We start from the raw sequence: 10408 nt of genomic DNA, 5'->3' as shown, positions 1-10408 counted from the left end.
CAAGCGTTGAGTCAGGGTACGTTAAGGTAAAGCGTGGAATCTCACCTATGCTGGATCAAGTCCAAGAAAGAAGTAACAGGAATTCTTCCTAAACATTCCTCTTAAAACCTTCAGAGTGAGGGGAAAACCAAAAGGAAGAGCAATTGGAAGATAACTGCAAAGCAAGAGGAAAAGCTAAATCTGTGTAAAGGCAGATACTTAGCTCTCCATTAGCTAGGGCAGCTTGCGACTAGTTGCAAAAATGCATGCGCTGACATAGAGGTGAAGGACAAAACAGCCCTTCACAGTCTTGGAACGCTCCAGTGGAAGAATCTGTTGAAAAGCATGGTAATATTACAGGGTTGTAGACCCAGCCCAGGCTGGTATCAGTCTTGACCTCTCTAATTAGTTCTTCCATGCTTGGAAGCAACAGGTCTAGTAACGCTTCTCCTCTGGCTGGGCTGTCTGTCACCTGGATTAAGAAATTATGCTCGACGCACTCCATGACTCTCCTGGGCTGCTTACAGCTTGCTGTGCTGCTTTTCCAGCAGATGCCAGCGGGACTGAAGTTCCCCAGTAGGATCTGAGCCTCTGAGCGTGATGCTTCCCGTAGCTGAAGACAGACGACTTCATCAAAAGGCTCCTCTTGGTCAGGTGGCCTGTAGCAACCACCAGCCATGAGGTTTCTAGCAGCACAACGGTGCTGGGCTCCTCCCCTTTGTTACCCAGGCTGCATCCATTGGTCTAGAGGCGCTTCAGCTGGGCTATCGAGCAGGACAACTTTTTTAGAGGAACACACCCTCATCCCTATGAAAGTTTCTCAGTTGTTTCCCAGGTGGTTCCTAAGACCAGGCAGTGCCCTTGGCCCTTCTCTGTTGTTCAAAACTCCATCCCCTTTCCCCTGCCAAACCTAGTTTTACATGCAACTGGCCTCTGTTATACCATTTTTCTGTCTACTCCCCTCTTTCTTTCTCTGCATGTCCCTCATGGGTGTGCATAGCTCTGTTGATTCCAGCATCCCTCCCAGTCCAGGGTCCCTCTGATTCACAGCCATGTCAGTTGAAAAGTCCAGCTGATCTTCCTGGAAGCGGCATCTGTAGTTTCCTGATGGCCCATCCATTAGTGTGCCTGGCAAAGTTCCTTTCCTGTCATTGACTCTGCTTACTTTGTCAAGTCTGTGTCTCAGCAGATGTTGCTCCTGCTTGCCCCTTTTTCTCTTGGTTTCCCAAATGAGAAGGTCCCCAATCAGACAACCTTGCTGGAATAAACCCTCTCACCCTCTCACATGCCTTCATCCCTTAGCGTGACTGACCAGCTTTGGTTCCCATCACTGCCTCCCTTCTCATTTGCTGCTCAGGTTTGGGTCCCTGTAGGGTCTTGTCTATGGCTTCCTCCTTTGCTCACTGTTTTAGGATCCCTGGTTGCACTGAAACAGGTTCTTGACCAGATACTCCTAAGGGATCAGACACGCTCCTGGCACAGCCCCACAGACAGATGAGAGGAAGAGAGGCTTTGGCTGGATGCCGTGAGCGACAGTAAACTATGGATGCTGCTGGTGCAGGTGCCGGCAGTCCCACACCCCCAGAGCGAGGGGTCTTTTTGTGACGGTGTCAGACGGTGACTCCAGGCGGTGCTGGGGCAGCTACAGGTTCCCCAGGAGGAGAAGCTCAGACAAGCTGCCCCCAGAGCTCCACCAGGGCCAGTGTTTCCTGTCAGCTGAAGGAGCCATCTGTTCTGTGAGACAGTCCCGCACAGGCTCTGGAGATGGGAGGGAACTGGAGGCTCTCAGAGATCTGGCGGCCCAGCTCTGGCTGGGCTGTTTGTCCCTCCCCGGGTGCCTTCCTGGTGCGCCTGGGGATCCCTGCCCTGGAACATGCCAGGAGCACAGGCACCACTGCTACGGGAGACACGCCGCCACAGCTGCCCTGCCCACCAGCTGCCAGGGGAAGTCCCGCCCCCTCCCAGCAGCCGCAGGGGCCACTTGCCCCGCAAGTCCCTCTCCTCTCCTGGCCATGTGCTCTGCTGGGATTGGCTGGCAGCACCGGCCACCCCTGCCGGGTCACATCAGACCCGGAAGGCCCTTCCCCTGCACACACCGTGGCCGCCATTTTGCTCTGGCCGCCCTTCCAGGACAGGGGGTCCTGCCATTCCCTGGCCGTGAGCCGCTGTCTTGGTGAACGGCATACTGCTCTGTGATTGGCTAGCGGCCATTTCTTGACACCGTCACCCCCGTGTGTTCTCAAGCAGCCCCTGTGATTGGCTGGCAGGACTGGCCGCCCCGTCCTGCTGTCCTCAGGGGCACGTCACAAAGGAAGCACCCTGTCATTACATAGAGGGAGGAGGCCGCTTCTGCCTGCCTCCTTTCATCCTGCCTGGTGATTGGCTGGCAGCCATTGTTGACAGCATCGTAGCCAGGTGTTCTCAGGCAGCCTTGCAACTGGCAAGATATCAGAGGGGCGAGGGGCGGCTGGGCTTAGATTCTGGGTGATACCCAGTTTTAAACTATAGGTCCGGTCACGTTCAATACATTGAACTATCACGATGACGGATACATCAATAGTGCAAGGCACCCTCTGGCTAGTCACGTTCAATGGACTAGCATGGCCATACGTAAGGAGTTTGGTCGTGTCCAATGAGAACTCTCATGGCTAGATTAATGAATGGTGCAGTTTATTGAAGCGATAGAAGTACAAGTTCTTTTGGATTGCCAGTGATAAATACACCATCTGCAAAGCACGTGCAAGTACCAAGAATATTAAGTATATTAAATTATGAACTGCAAGTATATTAAATTATGAAACAACTCTATAGAGGCTTTCTAAGCTTCCCAGGGAAGCACTTGGTGTAGCTGAGTGTTCGAATCTCACCCAATAGACATCCTTCTGTGGGGGAAGAGAGGTTCAGCCCGTCGACTGATCCCAGAAGTCAGCGATGTTCTCCCAACTTGTCTGTGATGGTATCTTCCCTAACATCCCCTTCTCTTAAGCCATTTTTATACTAGTTTCGTACTTTCAGGTGGAGCTTGAGTGACTCTAGTCATACCTACCTTTGTTATGATTGGTGTAAAACCTTCTCGCTTTGCTTTTAAAGTTATAGACTTAAAGAAATTCAGAGCGCATGTTCAGGGAGGGGTGGTCGCACCTTGGAGGCGGGTAGCCTTTGGGGAGGAGGTGTGTTTTGGTATTCTAATGAGATTATAATGAACAAGGTTCAACCAAAGGACATAATTTCGACAGGAAGTGGAATACTGCTGGTTCAGGGCTGGTTCAGGGTAACAACTATGCAGTTTATCAGTTCCCATCCCTGCGGTGTTATCACAGAGCCTGGCCACGGTGTCTCCACTCCCCTCCACCCTCCGTGCTGTTTTCTCAGACTCGGCAGCACACCAAGCTCCCCTGGTGCTTGCCAGAATCTAAGGTTGCAGGCCATGTTGCTTATGGAACGGATTCTTTGCATATTCACCCTGGAAGTCTCCTCAGCACTGCCACCTCCGGTAATTACTCCGCAGTACCCTAAAAACTTCTGTTCTCTCATCTGCTGATAAGATATTGGACAAGAGATTTGAGGATGATAAGATCATTGAGCTTCAGAGTAGACATTGAGAGGTCTATGGGAAAACCCTCTAACCAAAGCAGGGTCAGGTATATGGTCAGACCTGGTTTCTCAGGCCTTGGTCCACCTGGGTCTTGGAAAACCTGCAAGGATGAAGGACTTCACAGTCTCTCATGGTGATCAATGCTTGTTCCAATGCTTGGCTAGCCTCGTGGTGAAAAAGGTGAGCCTCCCCTTGCTGTGAGGTGTCCCTCAGCCATCCCTTCTCCAGGCTGAAGGAGCCCAGCTTCATCAGCCTTTCCTCACAGAGACACTGATCCAGCCTCCTGACCATCTCAAGGCCCTTCACTAACCCCACTCCAGCTGGGCAACACCTTTCCATTCTTGGGGTTCCCAAAAGTGGACACAGTGTTCTGGATGTGGGCTAGAAAGTTCCACATAGAGAGGGGAAGTCCCTACCTTCCATCTCCTGGCCATGCTGCTGGTCCTACAGCCCAGGGCACTGCTGTCCTCCCCTGCTGCCAGGGCACACGGCTGCCTCCTGTCCAGCTCCCTGCCCACCAAGACCCTTCCCACAGAGCTGCTCCCCAGCCAGGCAGCCCCCAGCCTGTGCCATTGCCAGCGTGAGTCCCCTGCAGGGGCAGAACCTGGCACTTGTCCTTGGGGGGTTTCATGAGGTTCCTCTCAATACCTGCTTTCCTCCTCCTTGAGCCCTCTAAGCACAAGGACAGTGCTTGGCAAGACCATGGTATGTCTCCAGTGGCACAAAGGGCAAGGGAGGGCTGCACTAGGTCCAGCCCACAGGGTTTCCATGATGGTGTGATGAACCACTGTCTAGACTTATGTCCCTTTGCCTTCTGGCTCCTCACAGCCTCTCCTGCCATTGCAGAGCCCTCGTTAGCCCATGGTCTCCTCAGGTTTGCCTTCTCCTCTGGGACACTCCTCCTTGGATTGTCACTCATTTTATGAGGTGCCACTCACTGCCACTTCAGACTCACACACTGTCCCTGGAGATCCCCTCACTTCTCCTGGCAGATCTCCATTCTTCTCCAGGATGGCATCTGCCATCAGCCCCACCACAAGTGGGACAGCACCAGGTAGATAAGCCAAAGACCAGTTGCTGTCTGAATGGACATGTGCAACCAAGAAGGAAGGTCTTCATCCAGCCCTTGCTCCCTAACAGATCCCCCTGGGACTCTGAGCTTGTCCCCCTGAATCCATCAAGAACCCCAAAGAGCAAAAGTCCTTTGGAGGGAGCAGCTTCTTGGGTGTATTCCTGACAGCAGCTTTGGAAGGGGTGTCCAGCCTTCTGGCTGTGCCCTGAGGAGCCCTTCTGGTTATGGTGGTGCTAGCAGAGAGGCACGCTGCTCCACATGGCCTGCTCCTGCCTTCAGGCACAGGGATGCCACTGTAGAGACAGCAGGACTGTCACAAGTTACACGAGACCTTGGGGGTAACAGCAATGCCAGGACACAGCAGGACAGTGTGGAAGGGAGGAGAGAGCAGCCCTGTCCAGGCCGTCTCCTGCTGCTGGCCTTGGCCATGGCTCCAGGGCAGCAGCAGCCCCGACGTGAAGGCAGCGGACAGGGAGTGCCTGCTGAGGCAGCGAGGGGCAGCCCCAAGGGCAACCCAGGCTGCTGCTCCATGGGGCAGCTGGGCATTTGGCTCCTGAACCCTCCTGCATGCTGGGGCTGCTCCCCCAGCTCCAGAGGAGATGTGCACAGATGGGAACTGAGAGAATTAACTTCCCACTGCTTTCTCCATGGAGTTTATCTATAACCGGGAGCCTGGACCCATATGTACATGAGGTATATTGGTTAAGAAAAAAAACAAGTAGCAGGCTAAGAATAATAATATCACACGTATAAAACAAACAAACAAAAATTAAAAAACAAAACAAAACAACAAACGAACCCCTACAAAACCCAAATAGAGACAAATAAAAAGACAAGTAAGTCCTGGCTTTTCTTGAGATACAGTGGGAACCCTAGTGGGATCATTGGCGCCTTATTAATCACAAGTAAATGAAATTCAAATATTTTCCACAGGGCATCTATGATTTCCTGGTTCCTCATGCTGTAGATGAGGGGGTTCACTGCTGGAGGCACCACCGAGTACAGAACTGCCACCACCAGGTCCAGGGATGGGGAGGAGATGGAAGGGGGCTTCAGGTAGGCAAATATGCCAGTGCTGACAAACAGGGAGACCACAGCCAGGTGAGGGAGGCACATGGAAAAGGCTTTGTGCCGTCCCTGCTCAGAGGGGATCCTCAGCACGGCCCCTGAAGATCTGCACATAGGACAGCACAATGAAAACAAAACAACCAAATGCTACACAGACACTAACCACAAGCAGTCCAGCCTCCCTGAGGTAGGCATCTGAGCAGGAGAGCTTGAGGATCTGGGGGATTTCACAGAAGAACTGGTCCAGGGCATTGCCCTGGCAGAATGGTCTAGAAAATGTATTGGCCATGTGCAGCACAGCATGGAGAAACCCAGTGCCCCAGGCAGCTGCTGCCATGTGGACACAAGCTCTGCTGCCCAGGAGGGTCCCGTAGTGCAGGGGTTGGCAGATGGCAACGTAGCGGTCATAGGCCATGACAGTGAGAAGGGCGTACTCAGCTCCAAGCAGGAAGACAATCAGAAAGGCCTGGGCAGCACATCCTGTGTAGGAGATCGACCTGACATCCAATAGGGAATTGGCCATGGCTTTGGGCACAGTGGTGGAGATGGAGCCCAGGTCGAGGAGGGAGAGGTTGAGGAGGAAGAAGTACATGGGGGTGTGGAGGTGGTGGTCGCAGGCTATGGCAGTGATGATGAAGCCATTGGCCAGGAGAGCAGCCAGGTAGATGCCCAGGAAGAGCCAGAAGTGCAAGAGCTGCAGCGCCCATGTGTCTGCAAATGCCAGGAGGAGGAACTCAGTGATAGAGCTGCTGTTGGACATCTGCTGGTTCTTGGCAAGGGGACTGGTTGAAAAAAATGAAAGGAGAGGGAAAATTAGGACATCTTCCTCTGAGCAAAGCCACTCCATTTTTCATAGAAACACCCCCCAATTGAAATGCATTTCCCTTCTCTGGTTTGTGCTGGCTGAGTGTGTTGTGAGGAGCTGAGGAGTCAGCTGTGCTCAGCTGCAGTGAGTACATGGAGCTGGCTTGTGACACCTCCAATGTTCACAACCAATGTAATATGTTATCCACCTTTAATGGAAAAGTTCACTCTCTGCTCTCATGACTCAGAAGACTGTGGGCTTCAGAAGAGAGGCTAGGCATTTCCTTAGAAGAATTTTATCTGTGGTTTATTATTTTCCACCATCACATCTGGAGAGTTTTCTTTCTGAGTGGGAAAATACTTATTTTATCATGGAAAAAGGGAAGAGTCTTGAGACAGGACAGGCAAAAGGGTTCAGCTCTTTGTAGCTTAGTGCAGAGTCAGGACAGCTGCAGTGTTCATTAGACTGTCAGCCAGCTGCCCTGCACTTTTATTTGTGATGCCTTGAAGATGACCTCACACACAAATGACACTTTAAAAAAAACCCAAAACTAGACTGTGATGAGAGATGGGGAGTCCTGGCTGAAAGGGCAGATCTGCAAACTGTTCTCTTTCCCAGCTCAGATGTGGACTTGTAATTGAGAGAGGACACAGCCCCTCTCAGAGGGAAGCAAAGGCCTCTGAGAGGAGAGAACTGACCTCCAAGGGAAAGCTCAGCACTCCCTGGGATCCTACAGCACAGCCGTGCTCTTCTGGGGCAGCTCCCAAGCCCAGCAGCACAGGCAAAGCAGACAGTCCGATGTCCTGAAGATGGGATGTCCTAAAGGCAGAGTCAGCTCATTGCTCAGCAGACAACACCCAGCAGACATCTAGAGTGAGGGACCACAAGAGAGCAGCCTGAAGGCAGCCTAGCCCAGGGCTTGGCTGCAGTTTCCTCCCACTCCCTGCCCATGTCTCTGCTGCCTGGAGCTGTCCCTGCCAGGAGCTGGTGCTCTGCCCACACCTCTCCTCCCTGTCCCTGCTCACAGAGCCCATCCCACCCTCTGTGTGCTCAGCTCTGCCCTGCAGACCCCTCCTGGCACCAGGGCCCTGCCCAGGGGCACCTCTGTGTTGGCAGGTCTTAAGGAGAAGAGCAGATCAACCCTGAAGACACCACAAAGGTGATGTGAATGCTTTCTGTAGGCAGAGAAAAGGGTGAAGTGAATTTTTCAGGTGCCTTGAGAAACCACATTCATCACTCACTGTAATTCTAGAGGTGTTTCATTCTTGTGCAATCCTGACAGCTTCATTACCATTTTCACCTACCATCACAGCAAGAAATATAAAGCACCAACCCTGGGACGCACCTTTACTTCCAGGTAGCCCCTGCCTTGATTTCCTTCTTAAAAAGTTCCCTGTGAAATGTCCCAGGGGTGGTCTGGAGCTGTGAGCAGCCTGGAAACATGCAGCACTCTCTCAACAGCAGAACCACACTGCCCTGCCCTACCAGACATTCGTCCTTCTACCCACAGCTTCTGCCTGCAGTGCCATGGGGAGATCCCCAGGCAGGCTGAGCGTTGATCCTGGAACGCAGAAAAGTCCCTGTCCCAGCACACAAAACCCTGCGTTGAAGGGACTCTGATCTGAAATACAGCCCTGTGCATCTCCAGATGCAGACTATGTCTTCACAAGTTATTTAAAATTGTCTAAAAAAAGCCCCTCTTACAGATCCCATCAGCTGTGGGCTCTGCCAGCTTGAGGAGATGCCTCCAGGAACTACAGCTGCATTGCCCTGCACCCAGAGACTTACCATGTCAAGGGCTCTGAAGATTTCTCTTCTTTTCAGCTCTCAGTCAGCCTCCCAGTCCTGACCACCTTTAAACTCTTCACCTGCCTTGCTCATCTCCCTGAGATACCCTGGCAGAGCCCTTCGCCCTGCTGGGCTCTGCAGAGGAGCTGCTCCTGGCCAGAGATGTCTCTCTGCAGCACAGCCCACTTGCCATGAGCTCCCTCCATCCCAGGAGCCTGGAGCAGCTCAGCAGCAGAGGACCAGCCCAAGGCGGCATGTTAATGACCCCTCTGGTGGGTTTGGGGATGAGTCCATGAAGCTCAGACCCTCAGAGGAAGCTGATGAAACCTCTCCAGAAGTCACAGTCCGATGCAAACTCCACAGTTTCTTGGAGCATTAATGGGTCCCCCTGAGGGCCATCCCTGACAAAGCAACTCTGGGGCTGGTTAGAGCAGGCAAGTGGAGGCAGTGATGACAGGTAGGCAAAGGCAATGGCAAGGTGGCTCTGATGCTGAGTAATCCTGGGTGTGTTTGATCAACCCAAAGGGCCAAGCTGTGACCCCCAGCCCCTGGGAGGGGAGACCCTGTCCCTCACACACAGGGCTCAGGGCTCTTCCTGGGGCAGGGTGTTGTGGGGACGTGCAATGCCAAGTGCAGGACAATGGTACGACACCTCCCAGGCTCTTGGCTGGAGACAAGGAGGCCATGAGGCTCTCGTGCTGTAAGGCTTAGGTGTCTCCTGGTAGGCCTTGGTGAGACAGACAACAGCCACAGCCAATGGGAGCAAGACCTCAGCTCTGTTGGGGGCTTTCGACTTTGTCAGCTCCTTTGACCATCTCCACCACAGGTTGTCCTATGGTGTTCTATGCCTGCACCTGTTTTCTGGAAGGCTGTGGACATCCACTGTGCTTGCCAACTGTGTTGGGTTTGTGTGGCAAGGTTTTGGTAGCGGGGGGGCTACAGGGGTGGCTTCTGTGAGAAGCTGCTAGAAGCTTCCCCTGTGTCTGATATAGCCAATGCCAGCCGGCTCCAAGACGGACCCACCGCTGGCCAAGGCCAAGCCAATCAGCGCCTCTGTGATAACATATTTAAGAAGTAGAAAAACACTTAGAGAGAGAGCTTCTGCAGCTGGAGAGAGGAGTGAGAAGATGTATGGAACTCTGCAGACATGAAGGTCAGTGAAGAAGGAGGGGCAGGAGGTGTTCCAGGCGCTGGAGCAGAGATCCCCCTGCAGCCCGTGGTGAAGACCATGGTGAGGCAGGCTGTCCCCCTGCAGCCCATGGAGGAAGGATGAGGGCGTGTAGAGATTCCACCTGCAGCCCGTGGAGGACCCCACACCAGAGCAGGTGGAGGCACCTGAAGCAGGCTGTGGCCCGTGGGAAGCCCATGCTGGAGCAAGCTCCTGGCAGGACCTGTGGACCCGTGGAGAAAGGAGCCCACGCCAGGGCAGGTTTGCTGGCAGGACTTGTGACCCCGTGGGGGACCCCATGCTGGAGCAATTTGCTCCTGAAGGTCTGCACCCCGTGGGAGGGATTCCATGCTGGAGCAGGGGAACGATGAGAGGAGTTCTCCCCCTGAGGAGGAAGAAGCGGCAGAAACAACGTATGATGAACTGACCGTAACCCCCATTCCCCATCCCCCTGTGCCGCTGAGGGAGTACCTGAATGGGGCCTACAGGAAAGCTGGAGACGGACTGTTTATCCGGGAGTGTCGTGATAGGACAAAGGGGAATTGGGTTTAAGCTAAAAGAGGGTAGATTCACACTAGATGTTTGGAAGAAATTCTTCATTGTGAGGGCGGTGAGGCACTGGCACAGGTTTCCCAGAGAAGCTGTGGATGCCCCATCCCTGGATGGTTTGAAGGCCAGGTTGGATGGAGCTTTGGGCAGCCTGGTCTAGTGGAGGGTGTCCCTGGCCATGGCAGAGGGGCTGGAACTAGATGACCTTTGGTGTCCCTTCCAAACCCAAGCCATTCTATGATGATTCTATGATGATTCTAACAGAAGGAGACATTCAGAAAGCTGGTCAAAATCTCCTTTTATGAAGGAAAAAGAAACAAACAAACAAACAACCCCCCCCAACACCAGTTTAGACTTAAACAACAGATGAGCAGAGCTTTAAGT

The 10408-nt window shown here is 53.1% G+C and overlaps 1 pseudogene; it reads right to left on the bottom strand.

Annotated features, from left to right (window-relative positions):
- Nucleotides 1-5447: 5447 nt before the first annotated feature.
- Nucleotides 5448-6375, bottom strand: LOC129196886 (olfactory receptor 14A16-like; annotated as a pseudogene).
- Between the last annotated feature and the right edge of the window lie 4033 nt (nt 6376-10408).

Source organism: Grus americana, chromosome 27, assembly GCF_028858705.1.
Source record: "Grus americana isolate bGruAme1 chromosome 27, bGruAme1.mat, whole genome shotgun sequence".
Lineage (NCBI taxonomy): Eukaryota > Metazoa > Chordata > Aves > Gruiformes > Gruidae > Grus > Grus americana.
Note: the sequence above shows the minus strand (reverse complement) of the source record. Positions and strands in the feature narration are given on the sequence as shown.